We start from the raw sequence: 20296 nt of genomic DNA, 5'->3' as shown, positions 1-20296 counted from the left end.
ACATTAATTTTCTTCATTAGTTTTGGAGGTTTGGTCCAGAGGCTCATCTTGAGTAGGAGTCTGTCTGTTACCTCTTGCTTCTTCTCATTTGAAGCAGTCAACCTGGCTCCCCTCTCCACCTCACCTGGGGCACTTCTATTTCATAGTACCCTACAGGAGCTAAAACTTGATGGTGAACTCTGCTTGCACTAGACTAGAGCCCTACGGGCCTTTGTTTTCAGTTCTGTGATCACTTCATGTTTCTCTCCTTCTCTCTCTCTCTTTCTTTTTTTCTTTTCTTTTTCTTCTCTTTTTCTGGCTGGGGCTCAAAGCGTGAACTCTCAGTCCATCTGAATTGCAAGCCCCCGTGCCCCCTCCACACACATCCTCTTTACCTATACTCTTTCTCTGGACATTCACATCCATTTCCACACTCTCAATCTGTTCATTACTCACAGATTTTCATCTCAAGCCCCAGGCGTGAATATCTGATTTCCCATGTGACACACCCCCTTGGATGTCTCACTGGCTGCTCAAACTCACCTCAGGCCCCACCCCCAAGCCTGTTCCTCTCATTTTCCCCATCACAGTATTTGAAACCACCATCCACTCAGGTTTCAGAAAGAAAGTCATCCCTACCAAACCCCAGTGAACTGTACACTTTAAATGAATGAACTGTACAGTATGTGAATTATATCTCCATAAAGCTGCTAAAAAAAAAAAAAAAGGAAAGTCATCCTTCATGCCTCCCTCTCTTTTTTAAATTTTATTGAAGTATAGTTGATTTACAGTGTTGTGTTAGTTTCTGCTGTACAGCAAAGTGATTCAGTTATACATACATATATTCTTTTTCATGTTCTTTCCCATTATGGTTTATAACAGGAGACTGAATACAGTTCCCTGTAACATACAGTAGGACCTTGTTGTTTATCCATCCTATATATAATAGTCTGCATCTGCTAATCCCAAACTCCCAATCCTTCCTTACCCCACCTCCCCTCCCCCTTGGCAACCACAAGTCTGTTCTCTATATCTGTGAGTCTGTTTTTGTTTTGTAGATATGTTCGTTTGTGTCGTTTTTTAGATTCCACATATAAGTGATATCATACGGTGTTTGTCTTTCTCTTTCTGACTTACTTTGCTTAGTATCATAATCTCCATCCATTTTGCTGCAAATAGCATTATTTCATTCTCTTTTATGGCTGAGTAATATTCCATTGTGTACATGTACCACATCTTCTCTATCCATTCATCTGTCGATGGAACATTTAGGTTGCTTCCATGTCTTGGCTACTGCAAATAGTGCTGCTATGAACATAGGGGTCATGCCCCCCTCTCTTGATCCCCACATATCTAATCCCTCAGCAAGTCCTCCAAACCAAATTTCAAAACTGCTCCTGTCTCCACTGCTTCCTGCCATCATCAGCTCTCCTCCAGACAACTACAAGAGGTCCCTACTAACCTCCCTGATGCCATTCGTAACTCTCTACTGATTCTCCTCAAAGAAGCCAGAGGAATCTATTAATGTAAATTAGATCATGTCACCCACCAGCTCAAGAAGGCATACACTGTACTTATAATAAAATTCATACTTAGGTTCACTGCCTTCAAGGCTTGTACGACCTGGTCCCTGCCTACCTCCCAACTTCTCTCAGGCCTCTCTCTCCCCCTTCACTTTTCTGCAGCCACAGTGCTGTAAGAGTGAGACTTCACACTGCCTGCCACCTCTTTTCCCCACTCTTAAAACAATGATATTCATGAAATATTTCAAGCGTTCAGAAATTATAAAGAGTAATGTAACTGACCACCTTGTACCCATCAGTGAGAGCCAACAAAAATGACCACCAGCCATCTCTGTCCCGGACCTCTGTCTCCTCTTGCTTCAGGAAAATACATAGATGTTGTTGAAGACCATCTCTGCCTCCAATTCATTCTCTTTCCCACCCTCCTTCCATCCTGAAGCTGGAAGGGAACCTTCTCAATTTTACTATACAAGGATTTATTCTAAAAACAACGTACAGAACCATTTTGCATGTTTGTACAGTTTACAGAAATGGCACCCAAGTGAATGTATTATCACTTTGGCAACTTTTTCTAAGTTTTGCATGGCTGGTCCCTTCTTATCTTTTGGGTCCCGGTTTCTGTCACTTCCTCAGAAGAAGTTTTTCTTGACCTGAACCTCAGGTAGGTTCTCCCCTTCCACACCCTGACCTCCACATGCCCCTCTCAGTATTATCTCTATAACACTGTCCTGTTGCTTCCTTTTAGAGACCCAATTGCAGGGTCTGTCTGCTTGCCAATGTGGTAATTGACTGCCTTCTCTTTAGACCATAAGCTGATGACGGCCAAGTGCATGGCTATCTGCTCATGACGGTGGCCTGGCCCCGGTTCCTGACACGGGGCACGGCACACAGTAGAATACTGGTTGAATGAACGAAGGATTGGATGAAGAGCCAAATTATATACTGTTAATACTTGAGTAAAAAAAGGAAATGAGTGGCGTGCTGGAGCTGGCTTGTACTGGCTAACGAGAGCTGACTGTGAAATTTTCCAGGATCTCATGAACCAGTTGTGAAACACAGCCATCATTAAAAATTAAATTATAGGGCTTCCCTGGTGGCGCAGTGGTTGAGAATCTGCCTGCCAATGCAGGGGACACGGGTTCGAGCCCTGGTCTGGGAAGATCCCACATGCCGCGGAGCAACTAGGCCCGTGAGCCACAACTACTGAGCCTGCGCGTCTGGAGCCTGTGCTCCTCAACAAGAGAGGCCGCGACAGTGAGAGGCCCGCGCACCGCAATGAAGAGGGGCCCCCGCTCGCCGCAACTAGAGAAAGCCCTTGCACGGAAACAAAGACCCAACACAGCCAAAAATAAATAAATAAATTTTTAAAAACCCAAAAAACCACCAGCTTAAAAATAATGATAATAATAAAATAAATAAATTTTAAAAAATTAAATTATATAAACTTAAAATTCAATACATTCTATTTTTACAAAGGTAATATATACCCAAAGTTTGCTAATTATTTTACTATACTTTACGATATCAATGTTCTCGAGGGTATTGGCATCTACCGTATCTGCACGGTAGAAATACTATAGAATAACTGTCATGATATATCTCTTCCCAGCTACTCATTTAACGCCTTCATGTTGGCAGCTTGAAACCAGCCATGGTGGGAGCCTTGACATCAAGAAACTTGGCACATGTATCCTGCAGCACAACCATCAGCAAGCAGCAGGTTGCTAAGTATTTGCCAGCACATCGCTCCGTATGTTTGTATGTGCACCGACAGTCTGGGAGATGCATTTCAAACTCTCACCTCTGGTTACCTCTAGAGGGGAGGGCAGAGGGAAGGAGGATGAAGATTTTCCTCTGTTTGTCTAGCTACAAGACTATACTGTCTCCGTGGCTTAAAACTCTCAGACAAAAAGAGAAAACATGCAGCTCAGGCTTCCCCTCCCCTGGCAATCTCCCCAGATGACACCCCAGTCTACAGGGACCTTCCCCTGGAATCTCATGGAACCCTGTACTTTATCATAATACTAATCACCCTTCATTATCATTTTCTGATTGCTCCTTTCTCTCTGCGGGGAAAAGAGAAGCATGTGTAGGTCCCGCAGCCAGTAGCAAGAGCACCTAGTGGGTAGTGAGAGTCATGGAGCCCGAGGAATCGGCCAGAGTCTCAGCGTCACCACTGACAAGCTGAGTGGCCTTGGGCAAGTGACTTCCCTGGTCAGGCTTCAGTTTCCTCCCCTGTAAAAAGGGGTAAAAACCAGCCTTGCAGCGCTGCCATAATGACTGATTTGGAGGCACTCCATAAGAGGTCGCTATTAGCACTGTGATCGTAATGGTGATTATTAAAGGGACCAAATGTTCGTTATGATTAATTCTGGGTGGTGGGGGTCAACAGTAGTTGTCATCAGACTTTCTGCAGCTTCAGCTGGGCCGAGAGGCCTGAGTGGGAGCCGTGAGGGACACGGGAGCTGCCTAAGGTCTCTGTTGCTGGCTTCAGATCCCCCTAAGATCTCCAGGTTTGCTGAGGGATGTTTCTTGGCTTATCTTTCCTGTCAGTCAGGATTTTCTCCAATCGAGCATTCATTCATTCAGCAAATATCACCAAGGGAGCAGCTACAGTGACAGATTCGGGGGATAAAACGGTGATCTGGGAAGACAATGTCTTTGCTCTCACAAAACTCAGTCCAGGGAATTCAGAAGAGAGGCCACTGTGCTGTCCCGTGGTCAGTAGTGTGGTGGGGAATTCTGTGGAACACGGGAGCGCAGAGCTGGAGCCCTGTACCTGGTGGTCAGTGGAGGACTTTCTTGGAGGGCGTGGAATCCAAGCTGCAGTCTTGGAGAAGAAGAGGGCGAGGGGGTTCTAGGTGGAGGAAGCAGGGGCGCGCAGGATCACAGAGGGTATTTAGAGCACATCACATGTTACTGATGAGCCCTGCCATCGGAGTAGACAGCAGGCTGTGGGCCTCAAGTCCTGCAACTGAGATGGCCCACGAAGGGCCAGTCAGGGCCAGATGCTCGGGACCAAGCCCAAGAACACTGGTTTCCCAGCATCCTCCTTTGCCTCATCCTTCAAGGTCGATTCCTTGGCCCTTCTGAACCCAGCACTTCCGGGACCAGCCCAGACTCTGAACGTTGTGATGTGAGAAGGACTTTGATAACCTGGGCCTGACCAGAGAAGGACAACCTGCATGGTAAGAGGGTCCCTTAGACTGGAGAAGAAGAAGCTAGAGAAAGCAGATCCATCATCAAATGTGGGAAGGAGCACAACGTGGGGGAGGGCAGGCAAAACCAGGACCACTTAGAGGGACACAGGCCCGAACTCGGCGCGAGGAATATGCATGCAGAACGGTCCTAAGATACATGTTCTAACATGCAGAACCGTCCTGCAATGGAACAAGCAGCCTTGTGAGGTGGTGAGTTTCTTGTTACTGGGAGTATTTAAGCAGTAGTAGGATGACTCACTATCAGGGAAGCGGAAGAAAGAATTTCCCCACTGAGTGGAAGTCTGTCCTAAATGACGTATAAAATTCTAAGAATTTTATGATTCTATGTGGACAGATCCTCAGAAAATAATATAAAAAACATAAGGTTTGGCTCCCTGGGTCAAGCATGGGTCCATGTGGACTAGAACACTATTTCTGACCATGGTAATAATTAACAAAGACATCAATAATAAAACATCACCCGCTGCCGTTGATGGAGCAATTTTACTGTGCCAAGTACTCTGATCTCATGAATTCTCACAACTCTATGGAGGTAGCTACAACTATTATCCCCATTTTACAGACTAGGAAACTGAGGTTCAGACCCAGTAGGCAACTTGTCTGAGGCCACAAAGGAAATGTGTGGGGCAGTTGGAGTTTAGACTCTGCAGGTACAGCCCTTGCTCTTAAGCACTCTGCAGAGTGATGGATGTCACCCCAGGCTCCCCCAAATGACCTCATCAGAATCAACCAGGATCGTGTCCTGGGGCCCTCTCCGGCGGACGTCCAGCTTTGCTGCTGGTTTGAGCAAATCATTATCTTTCGCATACCGATGCGAAGATCGGTATTTTACCAGGGAGGAACATTCTGCTTTGCGGCAGAACATCTGCCACAATCGAGGATTCACTGTTGGACTCCTCTAAATGGTGCCATAACCAGGTGCTGCCAAGATTGGATTTTTAAAAACCTGATTTGCCTGCAACTTTCCAGGAACCCATTGAATCCATAAAACATTCTGATTTTCAGTTCTGCAACTCCTCTTGGAGCAAAGACGTTACAAAAATGATTTGTGAAGCCACTGACAGTTGACAAAGCTCTTTCACATGTCTCAGATGCTCCTCCCAGAAGCCCAGGAGGCAGGTGGCATCACCTCAGTCCCCAGCCACTTCCCAGGCTGGCAAACTGAAACGCAGAGAGATAAGGAGGCCGGCCTGAACTCGAACTTGAACTCTGGCCCCTGCTATGCCCAGAAACATGGAATGAAGAACACTTAAATTGGAAGGGGGCCTCTGAGATTATTCAGGCCCTGGGTTCCTAACTTGGTGTCCATGGATGGACTTTGGCCAGGAGAATGGGGGGGCAGTCCCTTAAATGTTAGTACAACATTTGAATGAATGAATATATATGAGTACAACATGAGTACAGCATTTTATGAATATATATGAGTACAACCTCCTAGGTATATGAGTATATGAGTATAACCCCCTAGGTATATGAGTATATGAGTATACGAGTATAACCCCCTAGGTATATGAGTATATGAGAATATGAGTATATGAGTATAACCCCCTAGGTATATGAGTATATGAGTATATGAGTATAACCCCCTAGGTATATGAGTACATGAGTATAACCCCCTAGGTATATGAGTATATGAGTATATGAGTATAACCCCCTAGGTATATGAGTATATGAGTATAACCCCCTAGGTGACTCAAGAAGGCTCAAGAAGCATGATCTAACCCATCCCCACACCTCCCGCACCACCATTTAGCCGATAATGGAATTAGTACAGTCAGCGCTATGTATCTGCGGGTTCCACACCCACAGATTCAACCAACCAAGGATCAAAACTATTTTTAAAACTTTTTCCCAGAAGTTCCAAAAAGCAAAATTTAAATTTGCCACACACCAGAAACTACTTACATAGCATTTACAACAATTTACATAGCATTTACATTGTATTAGGTATTATAAGTATTCTAGAGATGATTTAAAATACACAGGAGGATACGTGTAGGTCATATGCAAACACTGCACCATTTTACAGAAGGGACTTGAGCATCCATGGATTTGGGTATCCATGGAGGTCCCTGGAACCAATCCCCGCCGATTCTGAGGAACAACTGTACATACTTCCTTTCATTATTCTATTTATCAAATTTCAAAAAGGCCCTGGAGACCTGGTAAATGAGGCATGTTTACATACAATCCCAAATTCCACATCCAGGTTTTACAACTGTAATTTCAGTCATCACCCCCAGCCGGTCCTGAAAGCCACGTGACGCTAACTGGAGGTAATAAAGCTGCGAAGTGCTCATCACCTATTACACGCCAGGCATGCAACAAGCATGAATACTAGCAACTCGTGGGGTATGTTCCATTAGATTGTGCATCCCCATTTGATGGGTAAGAAAACTAGAGCTCAGAGGGAACGGTGACTAGCCCCAAAACACGCTTCTTTCAAGTGGGAGGAATGTGAGTCCAGAGCCCTGTCACCGACGCAGACAGCTCTTCCTTTCCCAAGTCCCTCTGCTCTGCCTGGAAAAGGCACCCCGCTTTGGAACCAGCCGCAGAAACGACCACCCTCTACCCTGAACACCCTCAGCCTCACTCTCCTTGGTAATAAATCTGGCTGTTGGTGAAACTGATGAAATGAGCCCTTGGACCAGGACTTGAGGAGCAGGGTCAGGAAACTGGCCTGAATCCTGTCTCTTCACTATGCGTGACATGAGGGTCATGGGGCAAGGGTGGGGGAGACAGCCAGGAGAAGGTGCCCATCTGGGAGGCAGCAAAAATGCAAATAAGAATGGGCATGCGGTCAGAGAGAAATTAGCTGGCAACAAACTTTATACATCATGCTACAGATCTGAAAGGTCTTCCTGGTTAACAAGGCAGAGGGAGGTGGTGACAGGGCAGGTGTGAAACTCACCCCGTGGGGTTATTCAGAACACAACCTGCACACCCATCATGGGCAACTCTCCCTAATACCCAGCGAAACGGACAAGAGACAGAGAAAAGCAGAGGAAAAAACCCAAAGGCCCGCAAGGAGATATCGCTTCACACCTACTAGGATGGTTAGAATCAAAAAGGCAGGTAACAGTAAATGTTGGAAATCAGAAAAGAGAAATCAGAGCCCTCATATACTGTTGGCGGGAATGTAAAATGGTCCAGTTACTCCGGAAACAGTCTGGCAGCTCCTCAAACGATTAAACATAGAGTTACCATATGACCCAACAGTTCCATTCTGAAGCACAGACACAAGAGATGGGAAAACATATGTCTACACAGAAACTTGTACACAAGTGTTTACGGTAGCATTATTCATAATAGCCAAAAGGTGGAAACAACCTAACTGTCCACGCAAGAATGCACGGATAAACAAAATGTGGTATATCCACACAGTAGAATATTATCCGGCCATAAAAAGGAATGATACCTGTCACAACGCGGATGCACCTTGAAAACATTAAGCTACGTGAGAGAAGCTGGTCACAGAAGACCACATAGTATATGATTGATTTCGTTCACATGAAAAGTCCAGAATCGGGAAATCGATAGAGACAAAGAGTAGAGTAGTGGATGCCCAGGGCTGGAAGGGGAAGAAGAAGGGAAGAGGCGGGTAACAGCTAAAAGGATGGAGTTTCTTCTTGAGGTGATGAAAATGTTCTAAAACTGACTGTGGTGGTGGCTGCACACATCCGGGAATATACTAAAGACCACTGAATTACACACTTTAAATGGGTGAATTGTATGGTGCATGACTTCCATCTCAATAAAGCAGTTAAAAATATCTGCCAAATCTTCATCAGCAGCAATCAGACAAGGAAAAGGAAACAACCTCATATCACTGGCTTGAAAAGCCTTCCCCAGAGAAAGGGGCGTGTCGGTGGCAGTGGGAAGACCAACAGATGTCACGTGGGCATCTAGACAGTCACATTCGGGGTTGGAGATGAGGAGCTCAAGCTTTGGTTCGAAGATCTGGTTCCACACTGCATGGCCTCGGACAAGTAACCTGGCCCTTTAAGCCCCAGTTTCCCAATCTGTAAAAGGGGGATAATAATAGCTATCCCATAGAACGGTTGTGAGGATACAAGAATTAAGACACACAAATCCTTTAGTGCCCAACAAACAACAGCAATTGTTGTTGCTATTATTACGATGCTTGCCCACGAAACCTAACTAGCATTTGCTGAGGACCCACTGGGGTTTAAGTGGTGCTGCATTTGGCTCTGGGGGTATAAATCAGACAAGACTTCTCCTGGAGGAATTTCCAAACACCAGGAAACCCCTAAACCCCTATTATTAAAGCCAGAAAGTTCACCAGAGATTAGTGTTTCTCAAAGTCGGGTCTTTGGATACGTTCTCAAGATCCAAAAGTTCTCTCTAAGAATGTTTAATTCAATGTTTTCATTAAAAAAAAAAATCAATACATGGGAATCCCCATGAGATTTCTGCCCCACAAGAGTATTGTGCTTGTGGAAACTCCCTGGTGGTCCAGTGGTTAAAACTCCACGCTTCCACTGCAGGGGGCCTGGGTTAGATCCCTGATCTGGGAACGAAGATCCCGCAATCCCTATAGCGCAGCCAAAAAAAAAAATTAAAAAAGAGTATTGTGCTTGTGACTGAGTTGGCACCCATGGTAGACTGAATTCTTGGCCCAGCTCTCGCCCCTCCCTATCACCCTGGCCCTGTGACTACGCACTAGACTCTGTCTTACAGGTGGCCCATACTTCTTCACTCCTTGACCTTGGGTTCAGCCACGTGACTTATTTGGCCAATGGGGTGTTAACACGCATGATGCAGACACAGGCTTGAAACGTGCTTGTGAGGGTGGGCTTGCCTCCGGGATGAGAAGAGCTTCCCCAGGGAGCCTCTGACTCTTCAGTCTGGGCCCAGAACAGACACACTTGGAGCAGACTTGGCCCTCGGTGAAGAGCCAAGCTCACCCTGCGGCTGGAGGCTGAGCAGCTCAGCCAAGCCCAACTCAATCAGCCCAACCGCAGGCAACCAGTGGACACACCAGAATCAATGAGGATCTGCAATCAACCAGCAGATACCCAAGCAAGGCTAAATGACTGTTGTTCTATACGCCAGGGGTCAACAAACCAGGGCCTGCAGGCTTAATCCAGCACCCCCCCAGTTGTTTTGTACAGCCCACCAGCTAAGAATGGTTTGTACATTTCTAAATGGTTGAAAATAAATCAAAAGAAGACTATTTCATCATGTGAAAATTACGCGGAATTCAAATTTCAGTCTCCATAAACAAAGTCTTACTAGAACACACACACGTCCGGCTGCTCTCACACTGCAATGGCAGGATTGAGTAGTGTGACAGACACTGTATGGGCCACAAAGCCTAAAATACTTACTGTCTGGCCCCTTAACACAAAGAGTTTACAGAGCTCCATTCAATTCCACTGCTTGTTTCCTCGTAACAGCTGACTGTACAACACCAATTATTACTACTTGCCATGAGCCAATGAAAAAAGAACAGATACAAAGTTTAATGTGTAAATGATGCATTCTGGCAAAGACTAAGAAACATGGTGGCAGTTGCATTAATGGAAGATTTCCCAGTGTTTTAAATAGAGACAAACAAAGCAAAGTGTCACATGGCACACAAAAGCACAGGCATGCCAAATGCAGAAGAAGCTGTGTCTAAGTAGTCACTATAGTATTCACCCTATAAACAGCACGTTAGTTTCAGTAAAACATTATCCAACACAGGACACTGATTTTGTTCATTTGAATTATGTTGGTTTGTGTAGTTCTGTTCATTTTATATTTGTAAGTCTGTCTCGGTTTTACAGTTGTTTAAAAGCTATAAGAAATGTGTTTATCTAGTTTTTTATGTTTAAACCTTTTAAAGTAACTTTAGAATAAAATTAATGTAACACTGGGACCCCATAAACAATAAAAGTCAGACACCTGACCAAAGTGTACATGAAAAGATGTTCAACATCACCAGTCATCAGGGAAATGCAAATTAAAACCACAATGAGATACCACTTCACACCTGTCAGAAGGGCTTTCACCAAAAAGACAAGAAATAAGTGTTGATGAGGATGTGGAGAAAAGGGAACCCTTGAGCACTGTTTTGGGAATGTAAATTGGTGCAGCCACTATGGAAACCAGTATAGAAGCTCCTTAAAAAATTAAAAATAGAACTGCCATATGATCCACTAATTCCACTTCTGGGTATTTAACCGATGGAAACTTAACACAAAAAGGTATCTGCACCCCCATGTTCACTGCAGCATTATTTATAACAGCCAAGAAATGGAAACAACCTAAGTGCCCATCAACGGATGAATGGATAAAGAATATGTGGATAGATATACAAGGGAATATTTTTCAGCCATAAAAAGGAAGGAAATCCTGCCATGTGCAATGGCATGGATGGGCCTTGAAGGCATTGTGCTAAGACAAATAAGTGACATCAACACTAATGCTGTATGATCTCACTTATATGTGGAATCTAAAACAACAAACAAACAAACAAACCCTGAACTCATAGATACAGAAAACAGATGGATGATTGCCAGAGGCGGGAGGTGGGGTGTTGTCAAAATGCCGGAAGGTGGTCAAAATAAATTAGTCCTGGGTATGTAATGTACAGCATGGTAACTATAGTAACATATATACATATATTGTAAAAAGTGGCCTCAATATAACAAAAGTGAGACACACAACTGCAGTGGAAGTGCTGAGGAGACAAGGAGTGTTGACGGTCAAGTGAGAAGCTGGCTTATAGTGAAAATTCAGAAGAGTTCAGAATAGTTTTTCATGCTTTATTTTTGTTCCATATAATAGAGTTTGAGAATTACAGACTCAGTTCCAGCCAAAACTAGTTCACTAGCATATTATATTTGGGGTTGTGGGGGATATCTTTGGTTTGGTTCATGATTCAGTAACCAAACTACCAGCATTTATAAAAGTTATCCAAGCCAAGCCATTTAATGCTTCTGATATTAAGAGGAATCTTAGGGCTGATGATATTAAGAGGAATCTTAGGTTGATATCTTTGGTTTGGTTCATGATTCAGTAACCAAACTACCAGCATTTATAAAAGTTATCCAAGCCAAGCCATTTAATGCTTCTGATATTAAGAGGAATCTTAGGGTTGATATTAAGAGGAATCTTAGGTTGATATCTTTGGTTTGGTTCATGATTCAGTAACCAAACTACCAGCATTTATAAAAGTTATCCAAGCCAAGCCATTTAATGCTTCTGATATTACGAGGAATCTTAGGGTTGATATTAAGAGGAATCTTAGGTTGATATCTTTGGTTTGGTTCATGATTCAGTAACCAAACTACCAGCATTTATAAAAATTATCCAAGCCAAGCCATTTAATGCTTCTGATATTAAGAGGAACATATTTTTATTCCTGGAAAAGCTGATATTCAATCAATAGTGTTTGAAGATCCATGACATCTTAGAACATGAGACAAGCAGCTTTTTTCTAGCATCATCTTCCCCTTTTCCTTCTAAGCACACCCTGTACCTCTGCTATACCCCATTACCATTCCCCACCTCAACTTACACACGTGTCCCTGGGCCTTTGTACATGCTATGCCCACTGCTTGTGATTGCGTGTTCCCTCATTTCCTGACTCTGTTGGCCACTCACTTCAACGCATCCCTCAAAACCTAGTTCAGGCTTAGAAGCAAGGACACCCCAGGAGTATGGCACACACCTAGTGCCCAGAGATTTGAATTCTAAATACCATTTCTCACTAAAACAAATTAGAGCTCCTAAGAGAGATGGCTAGAACATCTTCTTTGGGACTTCCCTAGTGGTCCAGTGGTTAAGACTCTGAGCTTCCACTGCAGCAGGCAAGGGTTCGATCTCTGGTCAGGAAACTAAAGATCCTGCATGCCACGTGGCATGGCAAAAAAACAAAACAAAACAAAAAAAAACACTTCTTTGCCCAGAAAGTAAGGAAGTACTAAAAGAAGGACAAGAAGCCAGTCTGAACGGGCTCCTGTTGGCCAAATCTAGGGCAATTTAAAGCTCAAAATGAATAATGATGGGAACGGACTAGAACACACTGAAGAAAAAAAAGAATCCTTGAGTCCATACTGATACTAAAAATAACTTTAAGGAATGGGGTGGGGGAGAAAGTTGAGCACTTTTTTTTTTAACAGAAGAATGTCAAGTCATAAGTGTAGAAGGAATGGTTAAAAATCATTTTGAACCATGAAAAATAATTGATACAGGCAAGAATCATCAATAGTTGCTAAAAGCACTGGGTTAAAGAGAAGACAAACGGATATCACGTGTTCCTGCTATCTGCAGTGCGGAAGACAAAACATCCTCTGTGCCAAAAAATCTATAATCTGAACCTATCATGAGGAAACAATCAGACAAATCTAAACTGTGGAACGTTCTGCAAACAACTGTCCTGAACTCTTCCAAAGCAGCGATATCGTGAAAGAGAAAACACAATGCAGGGAAACTGTTCTAGAATAAAGGAGGCTAATGAGACATGACAAGTAAATGCAATGTGTGATGCTTGAGTGGGTCCTGAATGGAGGGAAAACTACCAAGGCCGTTACGCAAGGCAATTGGAAAATCTGAATATGGATTGTAGTTGAGACAGTACTGTATCCATGGTTAAATTTCCTGAATATAATAATTATATTGTGATTATATAGGACAGGGGTCAGCAAACTACTGCCGGCAGGTCAAATCCAGCTCCTCATCTATTTTTATACAGCCTGTGAGCTAAGCGTGGTTTTGCTTGTTTTTTTTTTTTTTAATAATTGAAAAGATTTTTTTCGTATAATTTCATTTGTTTGGTTTTCAAAACTTGTGAAACTCAAATTTCATTTGAACTTATATGAAATTCACATGTCAGTGCTTACAAATAAAGTTTTATTGGAACCCAGCCACGCTCATTCATTCATGTGCTGTCTACGGCTGCTTTCATGGTACAAAGGCAGAGCTGGGTAGCGGTGACAGACACGGCCTGGCCCATGAAGCCTGATGTCTGGAACTACGTCTCAAACAGTTCAGAAAAACCAAACGAAAAAGAATGTGTGCGTGCGTGTGCCTGTAGGTAGATATAGAGAGAGAGACTGAAGCAATTGTTATAAAATGTTAGCAGCGGGCGAATCTAGATGCAGGGTGTGTGGCTGTTGATCATACTCTTCTTATACTTTTGTAGAGTTTGAAATTTTCAGAATAAAGAGTTAATAGAAATTAACAAATAAGCATGAAACGCACTTGCTCAGACTCTCACACACACACAGAAGCCCAAGCTGTTTCAAATGGGCCTTCTTTCCTTCCTGGACCAGCCCGTTGTTCTTCCCCTCTCTGAGCCCCACCCAAGCCCCTGCTCCCGCTGACATCTTGCACTGTTGCAACTGTCTGCTCACACTTCATCTATCCCAGCTACTCGGGATTTCTCAGACTCTGTTCTGGAGGGCGTCATGAGCTTTTGCACATCCAATTTCAAGTTTTAAAATAAATCTCCATTTTTACGAGGGAAGCTGAAATGGAAAACACTGAAACCCCATTTCACATCAGCTTCTCCCCAGAACAGTAGGAGTCTGGCAGGCAGAGAGGCTGGCTGACTGCGGGCGAGCAATCCCACCACACAGTGTCCTCTTTATAAGGAGGCCTGGGAAAACTCCCATCCAGTCTCTACCCGGAAAAGGAGACCTCCTCGGGAGCTACCTGGGACTTCTCGAGTTATGGCCAGAAAGCACCGGTAGCTAAGCAGGCTTGCCTTTCCCCAGTGGCTGCCGGATTTGGACCTTCTATAGCTAAAAGTGCACACACAGGTCATTATGGTATGCATTTTTAGCCTCATTCCTGGCTCCATTTAGGGTCTCCACCCTTGTTTTTCTTTCTTCTCTCTCTCTCAGTTTTAATATGCTATCATGTTATATTTGATATATGCTGCTAGGCTGCCCTAAATCCCTTCTGGAACGAGACTGGGTCTCAGTGAAAAACTGAAACAGAAACCCTGTGCTGGCCTCCTCTTTCTCTGCCTCTTTACCAAACCATATGGCTGCCTGGCGCTCCCCAAGCATCTCATGCCTGCAGCATCGTCTCTGGCCTGCAGTGCCTGAGGGCAGCCTGGCAACCTTGGCAATGACTTATGGAGTCTATGATTTCCAGTGAGATGAGTAAGCAGAGGAAGGGGAATTTCTTTTCTAAACAGTCAGAAGTGAGAGCAAAACTCCTTCCAAGGAGGCCAGGCCATGAAGGAGAGACGCAAAGTGGAAATGGCCATTTGGTTCATCTAAACCCGGGCTCTGTCCCTGCAGCACACCGTACACAGTGGGACCAGCTTTCCTCCAGGTTGAGGGGAGATGGAGAGGGACCTTGTACTGGGCAGGAAGGATGAGTGGAACAGAGTCAACCAAGGCCAGGAGGTAGGCATAGGCCTGACAAGTAAGGGAGGTGGAGAGGACCAGGAGGCCGAATGAGAAGGTGGGTTCTGGAGGCAGACTGCCCAGGTTTGAACCCCAGCTCAGCTACTCACTAGCTGTTTAGCTTTGTGCAGAATGACTCATCCTCTCTGGGCCTCAGTTTTCTCAGCTGTGCAATGGATAGAACAATACCTGCTTCACAGGGGCATCGCTAGGATCAAATGAGATCATCCTGTGAAGTGCTGAGTACAGACCCAGACACGTAGTAGGCACTCAATCAACATTAACGGCTATGCTTATCCTTATAGCACCACCATCGTTTCTGCTGGAGGAGACTCTACATACTGAGTTGTGGAAGGAAATGTGTTGTGTTGGACGGAGGCCAGAGCTTTGGAAGGCAGGCAGAAGGTCAAGAACAGACAAGTATAGCTTTGGGACAGGATTTGACAGATGAATGCAGTTTATTTAGGATGTGGAGTTTCCGGATCCTGGTCCAAAGTCAGGGCCGTGGTTCAGCCCACCTTTCCCCCTCTCGCACCATTCAGCCAACCCATCGTCTGAGCAGGCAGAGCTGTTCCTCATTCCTGCTTTGCCCCAGGTGAGGCCCCAACTGAGGACAGACACACAGACACACACACACACACACAGGCTTCAACACCTCTCACTTCTCTGCATCACAAAGGTCAAAGCCTCCACGTGGTCCTGCGACCTCCAGCCATACTGTCCCTGCAAACATGCGCATGCCGCAGCTCAGAGGCCCGTGGAAGGAACCTCCAAGGAAGCAACATTGCTGCCTCTGGCCCTGCCCCTGAACAACAGGCCAGGACCAGATGGAGCTGGTCTATGACCACACTGCAAACTCCAGAGCTTCCTATTATCCCTTTTCTCCGGACCCGGACCCATGCCAGACCACGAACCTGGGGAAGCTACCTGCTTTAGAGACTCCAAGCTTTCCCGGCTGGGCTGTCCCAAGGGGTAGACTGTGGTGGGAAAGAAGGGGATCCTACTAGCCCTTCCCTGGGCATGACACTAAATTTTCTCCCCTGGGATTTTCCCGCAGGCTGAGAAGGCATCAGCCTCCTCTGCTGAACTCCTACCCATCCTTCAAAACCCATCCCCCATTTGCCCAGCCGACTCCCCTTCTCCCTACCCTTACAACCTACTGCAGCACCACAATCACCAGCAACACTCTGGGCTGGGAATAGGCCTCCTCCCTTCCCATCTACCTCAGTCCCCCCTCCCTGTGGCTGAACCAAAGGCTCTATAAAAACAGAGGGCAAACCTCATGTATTTGTGTTACCTCCAGAACTTCCTGCTCAGTGCCCAGTGCATGGGAGTTGCTCTGTGTCTGTGAGGATAGATTGAATTTGGACACATAACCACATTCACTGCTCCCCCTCCTTAGGCATGTCTCCCCACGATGGAACTCCTTAAAGCCCCAGGCATCACAGAGGGATGCTGTCTTTGAAGGAACCCAAGGTCTGTCAGGTACTAGCTATGGGAGTTGGGGCTGCTTGCTTGACCTCTTCAGTCCCGGGTTCCCTTATCTGAACGAGAAAGGCAGCCACCTCCACCTGCGGGACTGTTTTGTGGGAGAATGTGGTATACACCTGGCATATAATAATTGCTCAATGAGCAGCCAGACTTTGAAAACAAGCCAATCACCCTTGCTGGCTCCCCCTCCTCACCTCCCACTCACATCTCAATCCACAGCAATGTGGCTTCCACCCATGAAACTGCCCCTGCCAAGGATGCCAAGACCTGTGTGCCAATGGGCTCTCGATCCTCAAGCTTCTCGCCCTCTGCAGCACTGACCCCACTGCTCAACCCTTCCCAGGGCTTCAGCTGCATACATTTATATGCTTGGTTTTCCCTCCATACCCAGGCATCTGCCCTCGGCTGCAGACCCACACACACCGACGTGCCTCGGGACAGCGCCACCTGGGCATCTCGAGGGCACCTCCATCTCTACCCTACCCAACCTGAACTCGCCTTCTCCTCAGTCTCAGGCTACCTCTCTCCATCTCTCTGCACATTTTAGCAGATGTCCCCCCAAACACATTAGCCCACTGGATTAGTGTCCTACTACTGCTATAACAAACGGCCACAAACACAGTGGCTTAAAACAACACAAATTTATTGTCTTCCTTTTCTGGAAGTAAGGATTCCTAAAATCAAGGTGTTGGCAGGGCTGAGTTTTTTTCAGGTGGCTTGAAGGAAGAATCCGTTTCCTGGCCTTTTGTAGACTCTGCATGCCTTGGCTCCTGGCTCCTTCTCCATCTTCAAGGCCAGCAGCATAGGGTCTTCCAATCTTTTCTTTCTGACTCTAACTCTCCAGCCTCCCTCTTATAAAGATGCTTGTAACTGCATTGGTCCTACCCCGATAAGCCAGGATAATTTCTCCATCTCAAGATCCTCAACTTGATCACATGTGCAAAGTTCCTTTTACCATATAAGATAACACATTCACATGTTCCAGGGATCTGGACATGGCCATCTTTGGAGAGCCATTGTTTGGCCTACTATAGTTACCTCCCTTCACCTGCTCCAAATCTCTAGGATATCCCTCCAGGGACAGAAAAAATGTTGGCCCACCTCCTTTCTACAGCCAGTGTCTCCATGTGAACCTTCTTAGGTAATATAAAAGCTTACCCATCACGCCTTATCTCTACTGTACATTCAATCATTTCTTCAGCTGGACTCCCTCCATTGGGTTTTTTAAGGAAGTTAATGTCTCATTAACAAACTCCCTTGACCCCAGTCTTCCCTCAGCCATCACCCTTCCTCTCTCCTCCACTTGTTTCTAATCAAACTTCTGAGAAGTGACTATACCAGTCACCTCCATTCCAATGAGGTTCCCATCTCATTACTCTTCTGCAGGATTTCTCAGCCCTGGTACTGTTGACAACTGAGGCCAGATCATTCTTTGTTGTAGGAGGCTGTCCTATGTATTATAAACGGTTTACCAGCATCCCTGGCCTCTTACTTCTAGATGCCAGTAGCATATGTCCATCTTCAGTGGTGATGGCAAAAAAAAAAATCTCCAGACATTTCCAACTACCCCAGAAAGGGGGCGGGGGGTATAAACTGCCCCAGGTTAACAACCACTGGCTTATAGTAACAGCTCTTGCTAAAGTCACCAATGACTTCCCTGGCACTAAATCCAGCAAACGCTTTTGAGCCCTTCTCTTGCTTGGCTTCTCAGCAGAGTTGGACATTGTTGGACATTCTGGCCTTCCCACCTCAGGCCACTCTTGCTCTGTCTCCCCTGCAGGATCAAACTCCCCTTCTGGACCGCTCACCGTTGAAGTTCCTCAAAGCTTAGTCCTTAGGCTGCTCTACCTCTCGCTCAGCCCGTTCTCCCTGGGGGCTGCCCTCCAGCCCTCTGGCCCCACTGATCACCTATGCACAGGTGACTCATGAAGTAACATCTCCAGACGTCCTTTCCAAGCTCTGAACCCGTATATATAAAGCTGCCTAGTTGATATCACTACTTGGATATCTTGGCCTCACTCAACAAGATATATATCCAAGGCATCTCTCCAAACTCAACAAGCCCAAAACCCAAATCAGGATCTTCCCCTCAACCCAGTCCCCTTCTGGCATTCCCCATCTCTCACAGAAATTCACCATTCCTGACCTGTAGGGAGAGGAACGCTGCAGGAGTTGTTCACGACACTTCCCTCTCCCTTACTTGGGCCAATAGGTCTCTTCCCAAGTCAAATCTCTTTCATCTCTGAAACAGTTCACAAACCAGTTCACTTGTCTCCATGTCTCTGCCCCACCCTAGCTCAACCCTCCACCGTCACCAACTTCAAGAACAAACACAGCCCTCTGACTGGGGTGCAGACATCCATTCTTGACCAATGTCTCTACCCCATCAGTTCTCCAGCCTGCAGCCAAAGTCACCCTTTCAAAACATAAATGAAAGCTTTTCGCTGTTCTTAAAATGGAGAACGGAAGTCCCAGCTTGGCCCACTGGGCCCTACATGACCGAGCCGCTGTCTTCTCCAGGCCCATGTTTGCTGCACTCCAGGCACACTGACCTCCCAGTTGCTCAAACGTACTGTGCTCTCTTCTGCCACAGGACCTTTGCTCATGTTCTTCCATCCATCTTGATGCCCCTCACCAATCATCACCTGGTGGGAATTCTCTTCCTTCAATCACAGCTCAACTATTAGGAAGCCTTCCCCAACTTCTGGCCCCATCAAATCCCTTGGTTGATCACTTTTCTCCTAGCCCCACTGTCTCTCCATTACCTTTCAGAGCCATAATGTTACATTTATTGATGCTTATCTTATTCTTTAATTCCTTCCATCTTCCCCACAGTAAATTCTATGAGGGCAGGACTGATGTCTGATCTGGTCCACCATTGCGTCCCCAGAGCCAGCCCAGTGCTTGGCACAAAGCAGACCTTCAAGAGGTGTTTATTTAATGATAAATGAATCATCTTCCTACCCCCAGCCTGGCTCTCTCTACTGTCCCATGTCCCCCTATCCATGTTCAAGTTTGGTGCCTGAAAGTCATCATTGGTAATCCTTCCTTTTCGAATCTGAAAATCCCTCTTCCTCACCTTCACATCCTGTCTATCAACGAGTCTTGGGGATTCTCCCCCCTAAATCTCTCTCAAATGTGCCCACCTCTAGCACTTGAGTTTAAGCCACCATCATTCCAGATGTGAACCCTCACTCCAGCCTTTTACCTAGAATCCCAATTCTCCATTCTGCAACCTACCATGTCACACCTCTGCTTGAAACGTTCCGATGGCTTCCCCTGGCCCACAGGATGAAGCATGCACTTGTCATGGCCTATGAAACACAGCACGATCTGGCTCCCACCTCCCTCTCCTGCCAGCTCTCGCCGCTCTGCCTCTCAGGCTCACTGCTGCTGCCACCCCCCCAGACTTCTTGAGGTTCCTCTCTCTCAGCTGTTCTGCCTACACGGAGCATTTTTCCATCCCCCTTCTACTAACTGCTACTCATTCTTCAAGTCTCAGACCAGAGGAAATCTTGCCCAAACCCCTCAAGTAGGCCAAGAACAACAACAATAGCTGACAGTCACTGCGTGCTTACTAAAGGCAAGCACCATTCTAAGAACTTTGCAGCATTAACTCATTTCATCTTCACCATCAGCTATGATTATCCTGGCACAGAGAGGTTCAATGACTCATCCAAGGTCACATTAGATAGTAATTAGCAAACCTGGC

The 20296-nt window shown here is 45.7% G+C and overlaps 1 protein-coding gene across 2 annotated transcripts in view; it reads right to left on the bottom strand.

Moving 5' to 3' along the window:
- The window catches only part of PRDM11 (PR/SET domain 11), an 81886-nt gene that overhangs the window by 25523 nt on the left and 36067 nt on the right, over window positions 1-20296 (bottom strand). The window lies entirely within an intron of this gene.

Source organism: Eschrichtius robustus, chromosome 11 (genome assembly GCF_028021215.1).
Source record: "Eschrichtius robustus isolate mEscRob2 chromosome 11, mEscRob2.pri, whole genome shotgun sequence".
NCBI classification, from domain to species: Eukaryota; Metazoa; Chordata; class Mammalia; order Artiodactyla; family Eschrichtiidae; genus Eschrichtius; species Eschrichtius robustus.
The sequence above is the reverse complement of the archived record's forward strand: the minus strand, read 5'-3'. Positions and strand labels throughout refer to the sequence as shown.